Genomic DNA, 23,370 nt, shown 5'->3' on the forward strand with positions numbered 1-23,370 from the left:
CCCGCCTTGGTCCGTTTTCTCAGAAAAAAATCCATTTACCTTCTTTCCTGGATAGTGATAAAACTCTGAGGCTCATGTCCTGTTTCTTTGCACGCAACTCATTTGTAGTACTATTTTTTGTTGAGACCGAATGTTTTTTCCTCCCCATATGAGGGCCTAGAGATTATTATTTTTTTTTTTTAATTTTTAAAACCTTTATTTGAAAAAGTGCACACAGCTATTCAGCCTGACATCCCGGAGGCAAGGCAGCATATATGAGCAGGAGAGCGATAGTGCAAAAATCAATGTCACAGTACAATGAAGGTTGATTTTATTGTTTTGTTGCTTTATGAAGGAACATAGAAAGAGAAGAAGAAAAAGACGCCAGAAAGGCGCAAAGAGAATGGCAATGGGGTAGAAAAAACGAGTGCAGCGTTGTCAATGGGGTAGGGGGGGGAGCAGTGGGAACACAAGCACGGAAACAGGAGAATAAAGCAGGATAAAAAGGGGGGGGGAGAAAAAGCTGGATAAAATTTCACAACATGTCACAGTTGGCGTCGTAGGTTATGGCGACAGATGTTCCTCTAATGAGACAGGTTCCGGGGGCACACAAATGTCACCCCTATAAGCATTCCAGGCCCCCCACACCTTCAACCACTTTTTGGGCTTACCCCTGGCAACATAGACCGTCTTTTCCCTGAACATACACCAGTCCATGTTGGCTTTCCATTGCACCACCATGGGAGCCACCGAAGCCCCCCACTTCTGAGCGATATCGCGTTTAGCCACCATGTTGCCAAGGGTCACCCACTGCGTCTGAGCCACATTGTGGTCCGTCGGTCCCCAAATGTTGAGGAGGCATCTCCTAGCTTCCGCATTCTCTACCACCCCAGTGACTTCATCCATAATCAGGTGCACCCGTCTCCAGTAGGAGGCTATGGCGGGGCATTCCCAGAGAATGTGCATAAATGTAGCAAGGGCACCGCAGCCGCGGCGACACAGCCCATCGACCGAGTAGCCCATATGCACAAGCCGGGGGCCAGTCATGTACACCCTATGCAGGATTTTGAGCTGCACCAGCCTGAGACGGGAAGAGATGGCGACCTCCTTAGGGGAAGAAACTGCACTCTGCCAATCCTCATCGTCTATTTCCAATCCGTCACGCACCCACTGGTCCCGCACACCCAGGAGGAGGTCAGTGCGAACATTAATAAGTTTCTTATAAGACAGTGAGATGGCACTGTCAGGTATATGGCCGTCCAGCACCCTGTCTTCCAACGGGGAGCTTTCCGGAATCGCCCCCTCATCTGGTTTAGCCGAAAGCAGTGCGTGTCGCAACTGGGCATACCGGAAAGCCTCTGAGGTACCCAGCAGATATTCAGCCTGCAGCTGGGAAAAGGTCTTGATCTCACCTCTCGATAGCATATCATCCACCCTGGAAATACCTATGAGGTCCCACTTATCAAACCCTTTGGTGTGCCATAGCTTGCCCAGAATGTCTGAATCATACAGTGGGGTGAATCTAGTCAGCCTGCCTTGCCAGCCCTGAGCCTTGGTGATTGCCCTCCAAATATGGACCGCCGTTCTCGTTGGACCCGACATCCGCCTGTCCAGAGACCTCGAATAAAGCGCCCTGTAATAATTACCGCCACCCAGGAGCCACTTATCCATCGCGTATCCAGGGTTATTTTCGGGTCCATAGAAACCGTGATTGATGGCCGCCAATTGGGAGGCCCAGTAGTATCTACGCACGTCCGGTAGTGCTATACCCCCGTCGTACCACGGAAGCGTGAGCTTCGTGATAGCGATACGGGGTCGGCCATCCCAGAGCAGGGCACGTTGAAGGCCCTCGATCTCCCGGAAGTACCGGGCGGGAACCGGATCTTGGGTGTTCTGCAGGGCGTACAAAAACCTGGGCAAAGACATCATCTTAAATAATGCAGCGCGCCCGAGTAAGGAGAGTGGAAGTTTGCGCCAACCCTCCACGTCTCGCCGAAGGCGGAGAAGAGGGGGAAGCAGATTGTGTTCATAGCGCGCTTTCGCAATAGCAGAGATATAAATCCCTAAGTATTTAAAGCCCTGGCTGGCCACCTGGATGCCGCAGCCTCGAGGGAGGCGCGGTGTGTCCCCTTTCAGTACATAGAGAGAAGACTTGGCACAGTTAATAACGAGGCCAGAGTACTGGCCAAAAAGTCTAAGTACATCACATGCCACAATGAGCGACTTGCAGGGGGAAGTGAGGTAAAGCAGAATATCATCCGAGTAAAGGGAGACTCTGTCCTCGAAGCCAGGGGCCCAGCTGATACCATGTAGATCCGGGTGTGTCCGTAACAAGGCCGCTAGTGGCTCAAGAGCGAGCGCAAACAGAAGAGGCGACAAGGGGCACCCCTGCCGGGTGCCCCTGTGAAGAGCAAAGGTCGCCGAGATACGGCCATTGACGGCAACGTTAGCCAGCAGGTCAGCGTACAAAAGCTTCACCCATTCCACAAACACCGGGCCAAAACCGAGCTTCGCCAACACCGCCCAGAGATAACTCCATTCGAGAGAGTCAAATGCCATCGTGGCGTCCAAGGACGCAAGGACTGCCGGCTCCTCAAGCGTGTGAGCCCTGGCCAGGGCGCCGTGGAGTCTACGCAAGTTAAGGGCAGTGTTGCGGTGTGGAATAAAGCCCGACTGGTCCGGGTGCACTAAGTCGCCGATAACTCCAATCAGGCAATTAGCGAGTATCTTGGCGAGAATCTTAGGCTCCGCATTCAGGAGAGAAATGGGGCGGAACGACCGACACAAATCTCTCGGCTTCCCTTCCTTATGGATGACCACAATGGTGGCCAACCTCTGGTCAAGGGGAAGTAAGCCATTCTCCCGCGCTTCCAGGAACATGTTACGCAGGTGTGGGAAAACCACATCCTGCCTGATCTTATATAACTCAACTGGGATACCATTGGGGCCAGGTGCCTTGCCCGATCGCAGTGAGCGGATCGCAAGTGCGACCTCATCCACAGAGACGTCGCGGTCCAGATCGCCGCACTCCTCGTCCGACAGGCACGGGAGATCGGCATCCGAAAGAAACACTGTCGAATCGGTCACCGACCGGTCCGAGACAGAGGTGTAAACGCCTCGAAAATAGTCAGCGAAGGACTCGGCATTGGCACTTGGATCAGTGACGACAACTCCGTCCTCCCCCAGTATCTCGGGTGCAACACGGCTAGCCATCTCCCTCCTGTCTAGCCAGGCCAGCAACTTCCCGGCCTTGTCGCCGACGTCGTATATCCGACCCTGCTGTTCTTTAGCTAAGGCCAGGGCAGCGTTTGTAGCAAGGCCACGGTACTCAGACTGTTTGAGGGAGAGGTCATGTAGGAGAGCGGGATCGGGCTCAGCCTCCAACTAGGAGTCAAGGTCCAAGATCTCCTCCTCAATGCGTACTAAATCAGCATCCCGAACTCTACGGGCGTCTGCTATAAGAGCAAAGGCCTCGCCCCTCAAAACTGTCTTAAACGCCTCCCATAAAGTTGCGGCTGACGCAACCGATCCCACGCTCTCAGTAAAATAGAGATCGATGGCCTTGGCCAGGAGACGACGAGTTTTGGGATTACGAAAATACCACGGGTTAACAACCACCGGTCGGTCCGACATGACGATGTCAAAATCAAAGGAGACCCACAGCGGGGAATGAACAGAAACACCCCGTGCCAGAAAACGAGCCTCAGAGACAGCGGGCGCGTGAGCAGCTAATGTAAGAACGTAGTCAATCCTAGAAAGACTACCATGGGCGCCAGAGTGGAAAGAGTAATGACATTGCGTGGGATGCAAAAGCCGCCAACTATCTACCATCCCCATCGTCTCGAGGAAAGATGGCAGCCACGGAGGTCTCTAGGCGGATGGCGGTCCAAGGAGCCGGAGCAAACCGAGTTGAAATCACCCCCCACTATCAGCAATCCAGCAGGCAAATTCAAAATGGCGCCACCAAGGTCCTGGAAAGTGCTAGACTGCAGGCCCGGGGGAACGTAAACTGAAAGTAATGTCAGGGCACGCCCTTCCCATCATCCCGCCACGGCGGCATACCGCCCCCTCTCATCGATCACAGTAGTGTCAATCTGAAGCGGAAGGGAAGTACGAACAAGAACACCCGCCCCCCGAGAGCCCAAGGAGAACCCGGAATGAGCCACCATTTTGTACCCTTTACGGTTAAGCACTTTACACGTATATCCAACCAGATGCGTCTCCTGCAGGAGGACGACATCTGGCATATGACGTTTGATCAATTGAATCACAACTCCCCTCTTAATACGGTCACCCAACCCGTTAACATTCCAACTGAGAATTCGTAATTTCCTACCCCCCCATCGTCGTGACCCTGGCCCCACCCAACCCCAGCAAGCCTCAACAACAAGTGAAACTGAACAGTATATACAACCCATTGCTTAAGAGATAGAAAGAGAAAGGAAAGAAGAAACAAACAAACTTCCCCACCGCCACCCCCCACCCTGCACCCCTGCAGCAGACTAAAAAGCCCCCCCAACCAGCAGTGTGCCTGTCGCCCCATAAACTAATCTACAAAAAGACCCTAGAGGAGTGAGGAATCTCTGCAGTCCCCTCCCGCCACCCTCCATGTAAAAACAGAAGAAATATCAAAGTCGGAAAAGCATTGGCATCAACAGTCACAGACATCAGGGACACCAACCGCCATAATCGGCACAGCAGAACCTAGTCCTACAGATCAGAGCCACCGGTTGCGCCACCGGACTGTTCGTCGTGTTCCTCCCGGCGTTGCGGCAAAGTGTCCAACCAGTCGCTCACATTCTCTGGCACATCGAAGAACAGAGCTCGGCCCTCGTACTCAATCCGTAGTTTAGCAGGGAAAATCATAGAGTACTTAAAACCCATGTCTCTTAAGCGCCGTTTCACCCCTGCAAAGCTCTGACGTTGTCTCTGAACGGCCCTGGTGAAGTCCGGGTAAAAGTGCACCTCAGAGTTCTGAAATTTGAGCGGCCCATGTCTCCTGGAGGCTTGAAGGATCGCATCGCGGTCTCTAAATTTGAAGAGCCGGGCAATGATGGGTCTAGGTGCAACACCCGACTTCGGAGGGCCGCCAGGTACTCGATGGGCACGTTCAACAGAAAAGAAATTGCTTAGGCCCGATGGTGCGAGATGCGTCTGAATCAGGTCTTCAACACAAAGGTCCACCGCCGCCTCCTCCGCTCCCTCCGGTACACCAATAATGCGAACATTCTGCCGCCTTGCACGCCCCTCAAAATCCTCCAGCCTTCGGGAGAATTGGTCATTGACCGATCTCAGGGTCCGGACCTCTGCCTGCAAGTCCGAGACATCGGTAGTCAAACTGGAGGTCTTGATATCAAGGGATTTCACCCGATCGTTGGTTTTACCCAAGTCGGCCCTGATCAGGTTGAGATCCACTGCCAGAGTGTCCACCTTATGAGTCAGGACCTCATGTTGTTTCTGCATTTCAGTCCGAATGCCTGCGATGGCCCCCATAACATCACTCAGAGTAGGCTCAGAACCTTCAGGCGAGCCCGCACGTTGCAAGTCTTTAGAAGAGGCCACCACAGTGGGCGAGGTCCGCTGCTGGGCATACCGATCAATCTTGTTCAGCTGCGTCTGAGCCGTCCTTCGAAAACCTCTGTTCGATGTCTTGTCGGGGTCCCCTCTGCCAGCCATGATGGTCCCAAGGAGAACAAAGGGCTACGCTGCCCGGACAAGGAAGCAGATGTGTGGAACAGAGGCGAAGCCAGCAAATAAACCATGCCGATAACAAGCGACTCCGCAGCTACGTGCACTTCACCAGCAGGGACCGAGGATGTTCACTCCGCATTCCAATCATGCGGAGCGTCGGTACGAACAGCAGCCACTCATGAGACAATGGCGCATCCCTGGCACGAAGTTCAGCACGACGTAACTTCGCCCAGGAGCAACAGATTTGAAAGCGGAAAGCAGTTCCTGTGTCCGCGACCTCTCACCAAGCGGAATCCACTAACGTGGAACAGGATTCTCAGCAGGATATGTGCGGAGGGTCCGCGGAGCTCCGAGCTTACGCGGCCATCTTGGTCGCCCGCGAAGCTCCTCCCCCCCGGGCCTAGAGATTTTTGTGTGAAATGTGCGCCCTGCACGATAAGGTTATATAGAAAAAACACACTTGCAGAAGATTCTTCTGATCTTGTTCGTGTGTCGGTTTTTCGCACATATTTGAAAGTTGCTGATGATGACAAAGTGAGCAAATTGGTGAGAACCTGACGATTGGCTCCTTGTTGGTTGCTTATGTGATGACTTCTTCTATTTTAATACATCTTTGCTATCACATTCACATTTTGTTTATCCCTAGGCGCAGGACTTGTCTTCTTAAACATTACACATATTCTGAGGGGTTCATAGATGCTCACTAGAAACGTTCCCTTCCTAAATGTGAAATACGGGGGTCCAATGGACTACGGTTTAGGTGTGTGTGATGTTATCAAGAGCTGTTGTTAAGATTTAGTGGAGGGTGCCTTTGATGTTTTTCCCTCTAGAGCGCCTTCTTGTCTATAGAGTGAATCTTTACTCATACCTGGCAATTCCCCTGTCTTGCATAGTACCACATAGCAGCGTGACGACCAGGCACACCAAGTGATGCAGTGGGACTTGACTTTAGGCGGTGACTGTCACCATCGGCTTCTCTCAAAAACCAAGAATTGCTCTCCACATACGCGCACCAAGATTTTGTATTCTCATTCACATTTCTCCTTGTGCTACAGGTAATAACATTCTTCTAGTAGGTGGCTCCACTTCGAGCAGTACCCTCTGTTGGGACATCCACTGTTCACACAATAGTGTATCAGTACTTTTGCTAGATTTCATTTACATGGGGTAACATCAGCCACTAACTTAAGATACATTAGACATGAAGGCTGATAGTTGAAACCCAAAAGTAGCAGTCCATGAGCATGATAAAGAGATATGTCGTATTTAGGTGCAGGTCCATGATTTCATTGAATGAACAGCATATATTGACTTGTGTTAATGGAACAAACACTGTGTTGACAATTAGTGTTACTAATTTCCACTGATTAAAATACACAATAAGCATTGGACGACTCCTTAATAGATTGGAAATTTGGAGTCCCATAACTGAGTGCTTACACAAACTCCGGCTTCTACTCTGACACAGTATCCTGCATAGATGGTGAATGTATAGTTACCTACAATGACCATGGCAAATGTTTAGACTTGTCATGTTGACCTTTATCATCCGATAATTGGATTACTACTCCTCTTAGAATTTGTATTAGCCTGATACAGATAGATGTAAAATGGTAGTATATGATACAGTTTCATGTCCTAGTTTAATTCGGATAAAAACTTATCCATAAAAGAAAAACTACTATCCGCGAATAAAACATACAAAATAACAGTAAGTTAAAAAAAACACATAAAAATTTGCAGTACTATTAAAATACAATCAAACAGTATTCGAGTTGCAAGCTCGAACTGCAGTTTAAAAAAAAACCCACATGGATAATTAGAAGAGTCCTGTATGCTTCTCCATAATTTACATGAAAACATATCTTGAAAAAGGAGAGTAGAAAGGACTTTGTCTATTGCATTTAATAGCTATAGAAAAATAAAAAAATTAATAGGGACTCGCCTGATCGCCCATCACGTGGGTAGGGAGAGGAATCAAGGTTTGCACGAAAACCCAGTGGGAAGCATAATAAATACTTGACAGGACCCGCCCTTAAGCAAAAAAGGAAGCCACGCTCTCAGAGGCCCATAGGTTTGATCAAATGCACAGCCAGTAAATTATCATTCTTGATATTCAAAAACAGAGCCACGCTCGGTTTGCTGGCCTCTTTGACCAGTCTGTCCTCGCGATAGCACTTGTATAGGGCCGCCCGAAACTCATTTTTCTTACTGTGTCAAAATCCTAGAGTTTAACAAATAACGTGTGCATTGCCAACCCTACACAAACTAGTTCTCACCCCTACTAACCATGGGATACCCATACCGTTCTCACAATTAAGGCAGTCCATTATAATGTCTCTCATAGGACGCCGCCTTGTTTTCCCATATAACTAGCCAGAACAAGTTATGGCGAGCTCTAATATAATCTTTAACATGGTGTAATTTTAGTTCACTATAACACACATATTGGGGTGAGGAAATTGGGGCCCCTTGGAGCTTATGACAAAACCTATTTTCTTTGTTCTGAATATTACGGCAGTTGGAGAGACCCCAAACCTCAACCCCATAGATTGCTGTGGGTGTGCTGAGCCTTATAAAATGTGTAAAATATGTAGAATCCCACCCCGCTATCCCCCACCCTCCCCCCGTCACCCCCTCGGTTGTAGTAAACACATCAGGGGACTTGGCCAACATATTCCCGCAGTGATCTGTATGATCTGCCCACAGGCCGTTCGCAGCAAAGACCAATCCCAAGTAAGGAAAAGTGCTTGTGCATTGTAAACTTTGATTACCAACAGAGAGGGTGTTCATTTGATACTTCCTAGGCCTGCAAGCCATAATAAAAGATTTTGTATAAGTAGTGCAAAGGTCTCATGAAGCCATTAAATCCTGAAAACCCCATTCCAGAAGACTCAAGCCTCTAAAGTTGTGGTACATTAGGACTGTGCCATCTGCATACAATAGGGATGGCGGAATAGAGCCTTTAATTCTTAATTCAAAGGGTTGTTAAAAATGGGTGTAAATTGTTAATGTTCAAGATAAAAAGTAATGGAGCTAAAACACACCCTTGTCTAACCCCCCAAAACACTGATATCAGTAGAAAACTCACCATTTGTATTTATTCTAATCCAGGCCTTCATGTCTCCATGTAAGTGAGCTAAAAAGTGCACCAGTGTCTTGTCCATACCACTCTCTAAAAGGATTGACAACCACCTTGATCAGTATGATACATTTAAATAAAAACATCTCTACGCCGATGACACTCTACTCATCCTCTCCCTGACAGACAAAACTACCACCGCCAGAACCAACTTCACCAACTGCATGGCCATGGTAGCAGACTGGATGCGAACCAACTGCTACAAGACAGAAGTACTGTTCTTTGGCAACAAGAGCTCCCTCTAGGACTCCACCTGGCGCCCGTCAGAGCTAGGGCCAATACCCACACCCTCAGACCATGCAGGAAATCTAGGGATCATCCTAGTTGACTAGCTCGTTATGATGGTTCAAGTCCACACAGTATGTACCTCCTGCTTCCACATCCTACGCATGTTGTGAAAAATCTTCAAATTATTGCCTCAGATCACCAGGTGAACCGTCACTCAAGCACTCCTCACCAGCAAACTGGACTACTGCAACACTCTATATGCTGGAATTTCCAAATAACTTCTACAGACTCCAGACCACCCACAGGGCTAGAAAAATCTACTGGCCTTTGCAGCTATATTTAATTCAGGGCAAGCAATTTTTAGGTCCTACTCGCCCTTGCCCTTTCTGCCAAGTAGAAAAATAAACTAACTTTTGACCTCTGTCTCTGAAAGCAGAGAAAATGTGACAAGAGAGCAAGTTTTAAAGGCATCTTTATTGCCCACAAAGTAAATTAGCAGTAAAAATGCCTTTAAATCTTGTTAACTTGTCACATTTGCTTACTTTCACAGACAGAGGTCAAGTTTTATTTTAGTTAGGTCGAGTAGATTTTGTAGGTTACTAGACCTGCAGGTCTTGTAAATATTACATGATTTTTCGAGCCCTGATCCAGAACACTGCTGCAAGACTCCTACTCGACCTCTCATGCTGCACCCACATCCCACTGCAACTCAGGAAGCTTCACTGGCTCCCCATTCACAGGGGCAGCCAATTCAGCCTTCTCATGCACACATACAAAACCCTGCACAACATAGGACTAGAATACCTGAACAGCTGAATACACTTTAACCATCCCACCTGCCACCTTGCTCCCTCTCGCACACATGCCCCACATCTGCAAAAGCAAAAATGGAGGTCACTCATTCTTCCACATCACACCCAAGACGTGGAACGACTCTTCAACACATCAGAACCTTCTCCTCACCCTATAAGCTGAAGTCCTTACTCTTTGCATAAGCATCTTGGGGACTTCAAACCTACACATCTGTCCAAGCACCTGGATACCCTCTCGGGTGATTAGTGCACTATGCAAATCAGTATAACATACCATAGATTGAAATACACTTTTTCACATACTGGTAACAACTTAGTCAAACAATAGTGTTTCCATTGCAGTTTACTACTGGTCCAGTTAGCATATTCCACGATGCCAAACACTACAATCAAAGCCATGTGAATTAAACTGTGTTTAGATTTAATATTAAGTGAATACTGTAAATTCTCTCTGACCACCTGTTAATCTAGCTCTGTTCAGTGGTTGTTTAACAGTTCATTTCTTAAGTCTAACCAAACATGAAGGTTAAAAATTAAGGTGTTAATTTGGTCATTTTGTCACTTTGGTTTTTGTTTCTGTTTTACTGAAAGGTGATGACCTAATTTAAGAGCCAGATATGAAGGCACATTTATAACATGGCATGACATTTGTATGTTTAACTAGCAATACTGGCCTATGAGCATTGCACGTTAAGCTTATTTTAGGTAACCAAATTGCATCCCTTTTATTCTGTTTTCTGTTTGTACTTGAGTGCAAACGTTGCGATTGTTGGCTTGTTTAAGAATGACCAGCATGAAATACAAAATAGCAAGTGTATATTCAATATCGCAAAACAATAAAGAAACCTAAACCTCAGGCACAGGCAAATGGCAGAAAAATTAGTTTCAAATCTTTCCTAAATCGGGCAAGCGGTACCACGCTCATAGAAAAAAAAAACTGGAACAAAATCCAGAAATTAGGCACTGTATTAAAATCGCTTGAGACCGCTTCTGAGTCTTGTAGCCTTTACAAATGACTATTCGCTTGTACTTTTTCTCCTTTTGGAATCTGAGCCACCAGCTATTTTCATTGTGTGCAAGATGTGGCGAGGGTTTTAAAATGTTTGCCTGTTAAGAAGATATCTAACCTAAACTGCAAAGGAAAATTCAGTGGCCGCAATTGCTCAACTTCAAGATCTAGTGAGAGTTAATGTTCTTGCGCTAAAAATGGGTTAAACAGCAACTTGAAAAATGCCCCATAAAAGTATGAGTGTAGATTTAGAAACGCTTAGCAACAGCATTGTTTACCATCATCATTAGATAACAGCAGTTCTTGGGTAGCAGAATGGGAACAATCACATGAAAGAAAAGGCTTAACCCCTTCCATGCTGATGACGGCCCCCGGCCGTCATGCATCACGGTGCTCGTGTGCTGATGCCGGCTGGGGGCCGTCATGAACAGGCCCACTCAATAAAAATGCCGCACAGGCGCAGAACTGCCCCCGCGCCCAAGGGGTTAATGATCTGCTAATAATGTGCCAAGTTGTCAGTTTGAAATCTAATAGATCCCTCAGTGACTTGGCAGATTCTACCAAGGTAAGTGCTGTACGAAATTGAGTTATTAGTTGTGCAGGATGTGAGGCCTTCGCAAGTAATAGGTCCACAATTGTCCCTTATTTGGAACCAAGCACCCCATTGTAGCACTTTACTCGCTCAGGGTAGCAGAGCATTCCAAGGCCTACTCAGGGGATGTGGTGTGGGCTAGTAATCATTTTTCATTCATTTCATTTCATTTGCTTTATTCGATTTTGATTTAAAAATCAAAGCGTACAGTGAAAAACAATCATAAAAACATACATGCATTAGCACCATATCTATAAGTTAAAAAACATACACCCAGCCTGTGTGGGTAATTTCCTTCTTAGTTACACGTATTTCAAAAGATTAGCATTCATAGTTCTATCGTAACAAAAACTTGTCCCATAATATAAGCAAATTAATAGCGCTTTCCACGCTTGTAACTGCTGTACAGTGGTTCTGGCCTATTGAAAGCGAAAGGGCTACTACCATTCCACACACAGGCGCTTCTACCCATCAGGTAGTTGTACCTTGCATTTGGTCTTGAAGGGGAGATGTATTGCGCACTAGGGTAAAAGTCATGTAAGTCCCAGGTGGATATGGGACTGTCTCCTTCTTGGGGCTGCCAAGTTTGTAAGTATGGGACAACGTGTCTGTTCCTAAATTTTACTAACACTAGGTCACCGGGAATATCTTTTGGGGAGGAGCCTAACCAGCCCACCCTTCTAGCACTCAATATTCGACCATCAAGGTCGGGTGGCAGGGGTCTATTATTTGCTAGCCAAAATGTAACCTTGTTAAGTAAGTCTTGCTGTCTTTCGGGTTTACCATATGGGAGTACTGGTACTCCCGCCAGGACAGACACAAATGGGGCAGCCTCTGGGGGTAGGTGTATATGGGGTACCTTTGTAATCTCTGTTCTAGCAAGGTTATGCTGCATTGATACGGGTTTGGAAGCGACCCTTGGAGCTTTTGAGACTATTGTATCAGAGGCTAGCAGCTGAAATTGAGCACTTTTGCTTAATGTAGGAGGCGTAGTCTCTTTAAAGGCAGCAGATGGCTGAGAGCGGTTAGATGTTTTGATAATTTTGGTGGGTGGGTAGCTATCCTTAATCCTTTCTTCTATTCCCGTCAGCCTATCCCCTAGAGTGTTAATTTTTTCCAACAAAGGTGATAAGAGGGTTTTGACCAGTAGTTCAATCTGGGACAGTAAAGCCTGATGGGAAGGAGGTACTGTCTGGTCAAACTTTGCTGCTGTTTCTGTGGTTAAAGGGGAGTTATTAGAAGGCAATGAAGACATAGAGGGGCTTAGGCACAGTTTTTGTAGCTTTGGGTGGTTCCCATTTTGTTTAATCCTATTGTGCTTCCTTTTAACACAGGAGATATGTGGGAGTACTGTGCTTTGAATGTTAACTTTTTTAGGTGAGAGGGGGGGTTCCTGCGGGCAGTCATTAATAGGTGATGTACAGCCACTAATTAAGGTACAGGATGGGACATTGTTTTGTTCGTTTAACGATTCCAATGGAACGTACCTGGTTTTACAGAGATTATTTAATTCCTCCCACAGTGCGAGGCATTGTGCAGAGCCAGCTGTTTGCGAAGAAGATTGTATGCTGGGAGTGGTGGGTGTGCTAACTATGGACTGGCGGGAATCATTATCTTCTGTTTCATCAGGAGTGAGCACTGTTGTCCTATTCAAGTGATAGTCTAGTGTCCCTTTGCACGATCCCCTCTGTGAGGTAGCTTTAGTGGTGACCCCTTTCTGAGTCATAATGTAATTAGTAATGACTTAGATGTATATAGGGAATGCGACGTAATAACACAGTCTGAGTTTTTATACAAGGAAGTTCAGGTCCGTTGATAAAATCAATGGGTGGGTATAAAAAAGATAAGTGTATTAAACTATCTAGCTCCTCAATGATGCGAGCCAAGGGGGGTGGCCCGTCCCGGCCTCTGAGGGCCTTAGAGGGCCCGCCCTTGTCCCAGGCTTCGCCCGGGCGCGCGTCCCGCGCTGCGGATACAACAATCACATAAATAGGGCCAGTGGGCGTGACTCCGGCACAGGTGTGTTGCAGCACCGGCTCCTGGGAGTTGGAGTCCTTTGCTGGCGAGTTCCTTCTGCCCTCAGTAACGCAAAAAGAAATGCGCTAATCCCCGGTCCGCTCTCGTCTTCAGAGCCCCTCTGAGCAAACAAACAGCCTCGGCAGACCCTCCACTGCGAAGCGGGACCCGCGCCAGCGGGTTCCGCGAGAGGTAATCAAGGTCCTGTGGGCCAGTGGGCGTGACTCCGGCACAGGTGTGTTGCAGCACCGGCTCCTGGGAGTTGGAGTCCTTTGCTGGCGAGTTCCTTCTGCCCTCAGTAACGCAAAAAGAAATGCACTAATCCCCGGTCCGCTCTAGTCTTCAGAGCCCCTCTGAGCAAACAAACAGCCTCGGCAGACCCTCCACTGCGAAGCGGGACCCGCGCCAGCGGGTTCCGCGAGAGGTAATCAAGGTCCCGTGGGCCAGTGGGCGTGACTCCGGCACAGGTGTGTTGCAGCACCGGCTCCTGGGAGTTGGAGTCCTTTGCTGGCGAGTTCCTTCTGCCCTCAGTAACGCAAAAAGAAATGCGCTAATCCCTGGTCCGCTCTCGTCTTCAGAGCCCCTCTGAGCAAACAAACAGCCTCAGCAGACCCTCCACTGCGAAGCGGGACCCCTAGTAATCACCATTTGCTGGCACACAATGGTAACACTCAATAATTAATGGTCCAGCTAGGGTTTTTTCTTTATAAAAAGAAAAGTGGATTTATTACACACCCATACGAAATACTGTTCACCTTTTACAAATGTATACATAGGACAAATCAAAAATACATTAGATGACATTATAAAATCACATTTGACCCCTAAAGGGTCATGCCCCTCAAAATTACAGTACCTCTCTACCTATATTAAACACATCACAATATATCCAAATGCCACCATGTCAGACTCTCAATGTTCTTACAAGTCATTTTGCGGCTACAGAATTCTTACCACGTACTTTTCGGGCATGATATCCCAGGTTCATGGACGGTAAAAAAAAACTTGTGTGTGACAAACACCGCTGTTATGGTTATTTCTTACCTGTGGAGGAGCCGCTGCTGCAGCAGCTCCCTTTATAGGAATGAAGATTTGTTTACTGAGCTGGCCCAGTCTGCAGGCTTATTTGTATTAAGGGAATAAACTCCCAAAATGTGCCATGGGTTTGCTCCCCACACTTGGGGGGCATTCTACATTTTCCCTGCTAGTGTCCAAACGGATTCCCCTATTACCGAAATCGCTTGACCCGTTTCCAGATTGTCTGGTTCGGCAGGTTGGGTGTTCCTAAAATCAGAGTCACACTCGTTGTCCTTGTAACATCGCCTGCCTGCAGGCATGATTGCATGTTTTTCAAGGAAGAAAGTACTTAAGCCTGTACTGATTACGCACGCCTTGTACGACGACCTTTTTAAATCGTGTGCTCCAAAAGGAGTACATTTTGCTGTAAATCTGTGTGTATGCTGCTACATCAGCAGGGAAGGCGCAAGGAACAAAAGTTGAATGTTCCTGCAAGGACTTTATCATCTTTATTAGTTTTCAATATTCGAACCATATTTGCTTTTTAGCGTTCTTGAAGTTTATTTTATGACCTGTCTAAATCTGCGCTTAATTTGTAACAGAATGAGTGTCTGTGCCCAAAGCTGTGCTCAGAACCCGCAGCCGGTGCTATTTGATGGCGGCTCACCAAATACCGCCCACTCTGCCGTTCACTATCAGACATTCCCTGCCCTTTTATCTCACTCTTTCCGGTTCCTGCTTTCTCCCCTTGTGACCGTTTTTGCGTCTTTGTCTTGTAACTCCCTTCCTCTTTGTGTGTTTTCCCTCTCTTGCCCGTGGTTAATTTCTGATGAGGAATAATAAGTGAAAACGGCAAAGTGTTACATGCTTTTGTTCCTAGGACAGCAATGGTTTTTCCACCTTTAGTTTTCAAACGATAGCTAGGGGCAGCTAAAAAGTTACCCTAAGATGACCACAGAAGGCGTTGTGTGGAATATGGGCGTATTCTGGAACTAATATATGTCGGCCCTGATGCCTTTATGGCTTTATATGTGACTAGCAGCCCGCCCCAGCGTTGCCTGGGTCAGAAAGGGGCTGGGGGCAGTACACCCGCTCCCGCCCCGACCCCCTCCTGCACCGACTCCCTCCCGCCCGACTCGCGCCCCCCTCCAGCCCAGACTCACTCGCGCCCCCCTCCCGCCCAGACTCACTCGCGCCCCCCGAATTGTTCTAATCCTAAACCCTTTGCGCCCCAGTACCTCCTCCGAAACTGCTGCCTCCACACCTTTCCTCAGGCCCGCAAAGATCTCGCAACCTTCGGCAGCTCCGAGCCGCGCGGCAGATGTCAGCGGCAGTAAGTCCTGGGGAGCAGAGGATGCGTTCCAGCAACTCTCCAGGCAGTGCGCTCAAGCGCGGACCCTCCGCTTCACCGCACTCGTCGCTCGGACTCTCCAGCCCGGCACTCGGCTCCCCCGTTGTCGCCATCTTTAGTGTGTACAAAAGTGACAGCTCCTTGGCACGCCCACAGCTCGCTGCAGAGCAGTAGACATAGAAGAAAGACACGGCCCTGAGAGACTGAAATCGAGGCATTACTGCACCGCCCTCCTCCTTGTCGTCATCACGCACGTCGCGTCGTGGCCAGCGCTAGGTCCCGGCCGGCGCTACTTTCAGGAGACTACTTTGTTTACAAGCGTAATTTTTTTAATTTACTTTTTTTAAAAAATGTATATAGCCTATGTCCATCTACACACCCTGACATTTTCATAGATGTATCGGGTGTGTAGATTGGCGCTGTGTTCCCGAGTTTACCTGGCCAAAAGGTGCAAGTTCTCTCTTTATAATAGTAGTATAGATAGTCAAAACTTTAAACAGGACCCTTTTGTGAATTGGCAGCCAGTGCAGTTGTTGGAGTGCTACCGCTGAAGGGAATCCCTTGGGAAGCCGAAGCCCCAACCTGGCTGCAGCATTCTGGACCACCTGTAGTTTTTTCAAAACAATCTTGTTAACTTCTGCATACAGGCTATTGCAGTAGTGCAGAAGATAACACTAGTGCAACAGCTACTGCCTTCCTAGCATTCATAGGGATTAAGTACACATACCTGCCATTGCAAGTGCTTGCCTATGGAAAGATAAGGTGGGATAAACTTGATTCCCAGGTTCCGTACTGTTTCCGCAGTATTCGGAGGTGGAACCATATTTGCAGGCCACCACTGACTGGGCGTGAAGAGATTGTTTTTTTAGGCAGTGTTGGAATTTCTCTTCCGCCACGGTGGAATTTTTGTCCAAGGTAAGAATGATCTGTGTGTCATCTGTGTATGTAATAGCTTCGACCCCAAAAGAGTCCATTAAAACAAGCAGTGGGGTCATATAGAGGTTAAATACCGTTATGCTTAAGGATGAGCCTGCTTCACCCCTGCTGATCGCTGTTTTTCTGTGGACTTGTGACATCCAAGGGTAACTATGTTACTTCTGTTTTCTAAAAAAGATGAAAACGAGGCGAGCACCTTGTTGATAACACCACTTTTTGCTAGCCTACCTCTCAAAATATCATGAGAGACTGTGTCCAACACGGCCGATAAATCCAGCAGAATCAGTATTGCATCCTTGCCCTGGTCTAGGGCAAACTTTAGGGTTTCCGTAGTATGAAGCTGCACTGATTCTGTTGAATGTCCCAGTCTAAACCCAGATTGTTTTGGATGTAACATATTTTCTTTCTGCAAAAAATCATTTAGTTGCTTGTTAGCCAACTTCTCCACTATTTTACTCAGCCATTGTAACCATGAAATTGGTCTGAGGTCGGAGAGGGAGGGAGGGTCTGCAATGTTTTTTTTTTTTTTGCAGGGGCTTTACCGCTGCAATCTTCCAGTTTTCTGGTACACAAGAGAACTCAAATGAAGAGTTGTTTATTTGATTCATAGCCGGATTTATGATGTCCACAAGTGCATGTAGTACTCTTGGAAGGCATGGGTCAAAGGTGGAACCTGATTTACAGGAGAGAATGGCTTGCCTAGACTGTTCCATACTGATCTCTTGAAAACAAGAGAAATCTCATGTAGTGCCTATCAAATAGTAGTGGTCAGATTGTATCGATGTTTGCAGTAAGTAAAAAAAAAAAAAAACTATGTTGGTTCTTGTTATGAAATGGAGTCCATTAAGTAAAATATTTTTGCATATGTAGTCAAATCAGAAATGGCGCAAAATTTAAGCAATGCATTTATTGTTCTGAACATACACTGGATGGTTAATTTATGTATATGTTTGCTTGCACCCAGTAATCATCCTATAATGTGCCACAGATTAATTCCTAGTACATTCAAAAAATGTTCTTCCAGTCGGGTAGTCCTTTAAATTTGCATAAATCCTTTATTCTTCCTTTCTCAAAACTTAATTAAAAAGCCATAATTTTCGATGGGGTATGATGCCATGCATACTTAGGGCCACTAACATGATGCGATCCTTTGTAGCTCACTCTATGATGATTACTGGGTGCAAACTAATACCTAAATTATTTCAGAAGCTGTTGCTTTGGGATGGGTTGGGAATCGAAATTTGCCTAGCTTACGTAACGGTAAGTTTCAATTCTATTAAGGACACGGAGGCGAGGATTATGCTATATCTTCCTTCGCTTTATTAACATAAAGAAACCACAGCAGCTTAGGAAAAGATATAATAAGAACAAAAAAATGCTTTAAACATAAAGCATTGACGTAATGTTCAACAAAAAATCAACAACAACTCCCAAGAGTCTCTTTGTTATAATCATAGTCCACAGTCCTTTGTCACTGTTCATCATCCCTATATAACCGGACTTCCCATCATCTTCCTCCTCTTTCTTCGCGCAGATCACGCTAATCCTCATTGGTCCTGTTTAGCACCGTCGTTGCCTGCCAAAAAAGGAACAGCATCAGCGAGGTGGCCCAGGAAAAGGTTACAACAAGGCGAGGAGCATTCAGTGAACAACACAGTACAGACAACGTAAAGGAAAACGCTTTACTTACTGCCATACGGGTGGGTAGAGACACCACCGTAGTCCGGGTGGGATAATCCTCGCCTCCGTGTCCTTAATAGAATTGAAACTTACCGTTACGTAAGCTAGGCAAATTTCGATTCTATGTCAGGACCGGAGGCTTCAGATTATGCTAGTTTAAAGCTTACTTACCACCAACTGAGCTAAATCCACCACCGGCTTAAAATAAAACCTCTTGAAGGTGGAATCCGAGGACCAGTCCGCCGCTCGCATAAGGTCCTCCAGACGAGCACCCACCGAGAATGCCTTAGAGGCCATGGCCCCCCTGGCGGAGTGTGCTCCAAAGAGAGAAGTATTGATGCCCGCTTCTTGCATGACCCAACGCACCCACCTAGCGATAGTGGGGGAGGAGACAGCTTTGTGTGGCTTCCGCAGGGCAATCAACAACTGACGCTCGCCCGGAGGGCGAAGATCTAATGTCAGGTCCTCATATGCTTTGAGGCATTGCACAACACACAACTTAGGAGTGTCAGTAAAGGCTGGATAAGAAATGGAACGCGACGACGTCTTAGTGCGTCGACCCACCGTAAAAGTAACCCCCTCCGGGGAAAAAATGCGTGCAGAAACATCCAGCGCGCGCACGTCCGAGACGCGCCTACAAGAGACCAGACATAACAACATGGCTAATTTCGCCGAAAGCTCCTTCAGAGACAGATAAGAATTCGCTGGCCACGATAGGAACAGGTTCAGGACCAAATTGACGTCCCAAAGGACGGAGTACCTGGGCTCTGGCGGCAGCGCGAGGCGAACCGCTCGCAGAAGCCGGCACACAAAAGGGTGTTCCCCTACCGGATGGCCATCGATGTTATCATGGCCCGCAGAAATCGCCGACCGGATAGCATTGATCGTTCTATACGCCAAACCCTTGTCGGCCAAATGAGCCAGGAAATTCAGCACGGGAACAAGGCCGGCGACCATGGGATCCAAATCCCTTCGTAAACACCAACGCATCCACTTAAGCCAAGCGGATCTGTAACGCTTCGTCGTACTATCGGCCCATGCTTTGGAGAGCAAGTGCTCAGCCGACCCCGAAAGGCCCGGGAGCGTCCAGCGTCTCCTGAGAGCCTCCACGCCACGAGGCGGAGAGTGTTCTGCATGACGAGAGGGTGAGGTTCCCGATCCGGGCTCGTCAGGAGCAGAGGAAACAGGGGGAGTAGGATTGGAAAATCCCAGGAAAGTTCCAGAAGAACCGGAAACCACACTTGAGACCTCCACAGCGGTGTAACCAACACCAGGTCCGCACCCTGGCGGCGTATTTGAGACGCCGTTCGCATGATCATGGAGAACGGGGGAAACGCAAACGGCTGTTCCCGACTCCAATCCTGCAAGAACGCGTCCGTGGCCTCCGCCAGAGGGTCCGGCCTCCAGCTGTAAAACCGCGGCAGCTGGTGGTCGAGACGGGACGCGAAGAGGTCCACCGAGAAGGGGCCCCAAAGGGAGTGTAGCCACCGGAAGACTCCCGGATCCAGTTTCCACTGGCTGGCATCCCTGAGATGTCGAGAGTGCCAATCCGCTACCTGATTGGACTGGCCTGGCAGATACTCCGCCGTCACCGCAATGTGACGAGACAGGCAATAATCCCAGAAGTCCTTCGCTAAATCCGCCAAGGCGCGGGACCGAGGACCTCCCAGGTGGTTCACATATCGGACCGCCGAAACATTGTCCATCCGGAGCAGGACACAAGCCTTGACCGAATCCTTGGTCCAACAGCGAACCGCGAAGGAGCCCGCAAGGAGCTCCAAACAATTGATATGCAATTGTTGTTCTTCTGACGACCAGGCGCCGCCGGTGGAAAAATCCCCGCACCGGGCGCCCCAGCCCGACCTGCTGGCGTCGGACTCTATAATTAAGTCCGGAGCCGACCCGAAGATCGCTCGCCCATTCCATACCTCCATGTGAGACAGCCACCATGACATCTCCTCCTTCACTTCGCCCGTGAGGGGAACCCACTGATCGTAACACATCCCACGGCGCAAATGCTGCGCTTTCAGGCGCTGAAGAGCCCTGTAGTGCAGCGGGCCCGGGAAAATAGCCTGGATGGAGGACGACAGAAGACCCACCACCTTGGCGACATGGCGCAGTGACGTCCGATCCCTCGCGATCGTCTGCCGAAGCAGGTGCCGTATCTTTGCGACCTTCCGGCTCGGTAGGCTCAGGACCGCCTGCACCGAGTCCACCACGAAACCTAAAAAGGTGATCTGCTGAGTGGGAACCAAGACCGACTTGGAGCCGTTGACGACGAACCCCAGTCTCTGAAGCAGGCCGACCGCTTGACGCAGTTGTCCTGCCAGCACCTCCGGGCACTGCCCCATGAGGAGGATGTCGTCTAAGTAAACTATCATACGGACCCCCTGGCTTCTGAGAAACTCCACCACCGGGTGAAGGACCTTCGTGAAGCACCACGGGGCCGAAGAAAGGCCGAACGGCAGGGCGGTGAATTCGAACACCTGGCCGTCCCACAGGAATTGTAGGAAGCGACGATGAGGGGGGTGGATGGGAACGACCAAGTAGGCATCCTTGAGATCCAGTCGCACCATCCAATCCCGAGGGAGGAGCACGTCCCGAAGGAGGTGGATCCCCTCCATCTTGAAGTGACGGTAGACCAACCACCCATTGAATTCCTTGAGGTTGATCACAGGCCTCTTGCCCCCATCCGTCTTGTCTACCAAGAAGACGTTGCTGAGGAACCCATGCGGGTGGCGCGTTGACAGGCGGATGGCTCCCTTGCGCAGCAAGTCCGAGACCTCCCCGTCTATCAATCGCGCGTCGGAATCTGAGAAAACCATTGGGCGCGGGGGCCTCACCTGAGTTGGCTGGTCGTGAAACTCTATATGGAAACCTCTCACAGTTTGCAAAACCCAAGCATCGGCAGTGAGCAACTCCCACTCCCCGTAAAAGCTTGCCAGCCGCCCCCCAATCGGAACCTGATCCAAGCAAAGTACACTTACCGGGGGCATTTCCTTGTCCGGACTTCTTTTGGAATCCTCTTCCACCATAGCGTTGTCCCCTTGTGGGGTAGAAATTGGTGTAGTTGGCCGAGGTCTGGTACTGACCTCTTCCGGAGCCTTGTCCACGGTTGTTGGTCTGCTGACCACGGCCGATCGCGCGGCCCCTGCCGCGACCGGCCCCTCCAGAAAAACGCTGGTGAAACACCCTCTTGATGCTGGACTGGGCCTTGTCCAGCGACGTGAACGTGTTCACGAACTTTCCAAGCTCGCGGATGAAAGGTTCACCGAAGAGGCCACCCTGGGCCACTGCACCTGCCTCCGACGAGGCCAGGTCCCCCAGCTTCGGGTCCAGTTTAATAAGGAGCGACCGCCGCCGCTCCGTGGACAGGGCACAGTTGGCGTTGCCCAAGAAGACGATCACCCTCTGGGCCCAGTTGGAGAGCACCTCCGGTGAAATGGCGGTGCCATTCGCTCGAGCCTCCTCCGCCATATCGAGGATCTTCGTGGCGGGCCCGACCGCATCCAACAGCTTGTCCTGGCAGGCCCGCCAGGACCGATCGATCCCCTTCCTGGGGTCCTTCATGAATTTCGCCAGGAAGGTGGCCATTTTGGGGTCCAATTCTGGGGTCATAGCCACCTTCCCCTCCAAAGTAGGCCGAGGGCATTCCCCGCGCAGGCAACCCCTCGCCTCCTTCTCCAGGGGCTTGCGCAGCCGGCCCGCGACAAACTTCGCCACCGTCTCCCCCGGGGCCCAGGCCGCGGATCGGGGGTGGACGATCTCGTCCGGGTCCAGCATGCCCGACTCATCCCGGGGCATCTCCTTTCCCGAAGGCGCCGGGAGCCAAGACCGGGTCGACTCCCCGTCGTCATCCGTGTCCGGAGAGTCGTAGATCGGGGAAGCGGGCGCCGTTGACAGACCGCCCGAAGTGCCAGGGTCCACCAAGGGCGTCGGAGGCACCGCCGTCGCCTTGGCCAGGAAGGCGTCACGAAGACGCTCGAAGGCGCCCTTATCCACGCCTCGGGCCTCCGATGAAGGCCCCTCACCCCGGGGTCTCTTCGGAGCGGGCGGCAACCCGCCGGACGTCCCCGGGAGCTCGGGGGGCGGCGGCACCTGCGCCGCTGCCAGCTTGGCACACTCCTCTACGATGCGGGCCGAAATGCGGTCCTCCATGGGCCCTACTACCTCCGTCACACAACGATAGATGGAGCTGTCCACTGCCTGATAAAACTCCTCATCCTGCAGATAGGGGCAGGCCTCCTCATCATACTCCCCTTCCATGTCGGAACCGAGGGCAAATGCGGGGCACCCAAGAGGGCGGCAACCGAGAAAGTTCTCGAATGTGGGCAGGCCCAGCGGCTGCGATCACGTTTTGGGCCAGCTGACGTGGCAGGTGGGCTGCACCAACCCCCAAGCGCGCAGACCCTCCTCGCCGGGACCGGGTCTACGTACCCCTCAAGCGCGCTAGGCCACACACGAATAAAGAGGTGCACAGATCTCGCCCGAAGGCGATTCACGCGGTCAAACCGCCATACAGACCCCAAAGGGCGTCAATTTGTGAAGTACAGACCCGGGGCACCAGGTGTCAGAGGGGTACGCGAGGGTCGGCCCCTGCGCAAGCAGACCCCACGGCGCGGCTCCTTGCACCGCGGAGGCGCACCGGAGGGTCGGCGAGGCGACAGGCCGCCCCCTTGCGGTCTATGTACACACCGCACACAAGTGGGAAAAAAGTCGCGTAGGAACGGCAGAACGTTCCCGCAACTAGGGGACTCTGAAAGGAAATAAACCATGCAAGGAGTCCCCAAAGACACAAGTACAATACAAGAAGACAAATAGAAAAGCACTTATCTGGCTGCGGGAGCAGCGAAGAAAGAGGAGGAAGATGATGGGAAGTCCGGTTATATAGGGATGATGAACAGTGACAAAGGACTG

General features: G+C 49.7%; 1 protein-coding gene across 1 annotated transcript in view; it reads left to right on the plus strand.

Annotated features, from left to right (window-relative positions):
* Nucleotides 1-23,370, plus strand: part of ARFGEF2 (ARF guanine nucleotide exchange factor 2) — a 548,111-nt gene that overhangs the window by 79,707 nt on the left and 445,034 nt on the right. The window lies entirely within an intron of this gene.

This window comes from Lissotriton vulgaris, chromosome 7 (genome assembly GCF_964263255.1).
Source record: "Lissotriton vulgaris chromosome 7, aLisVul1.2, whole genome shotgun sequence".
NCBI classification, from domain to species: domain Eukaryota; kingdom Metazoa; phylum Chordata; class Amphibia; order Caudata; family Salamandridae; genus Lissotriton; species Lissotriton vulgaris.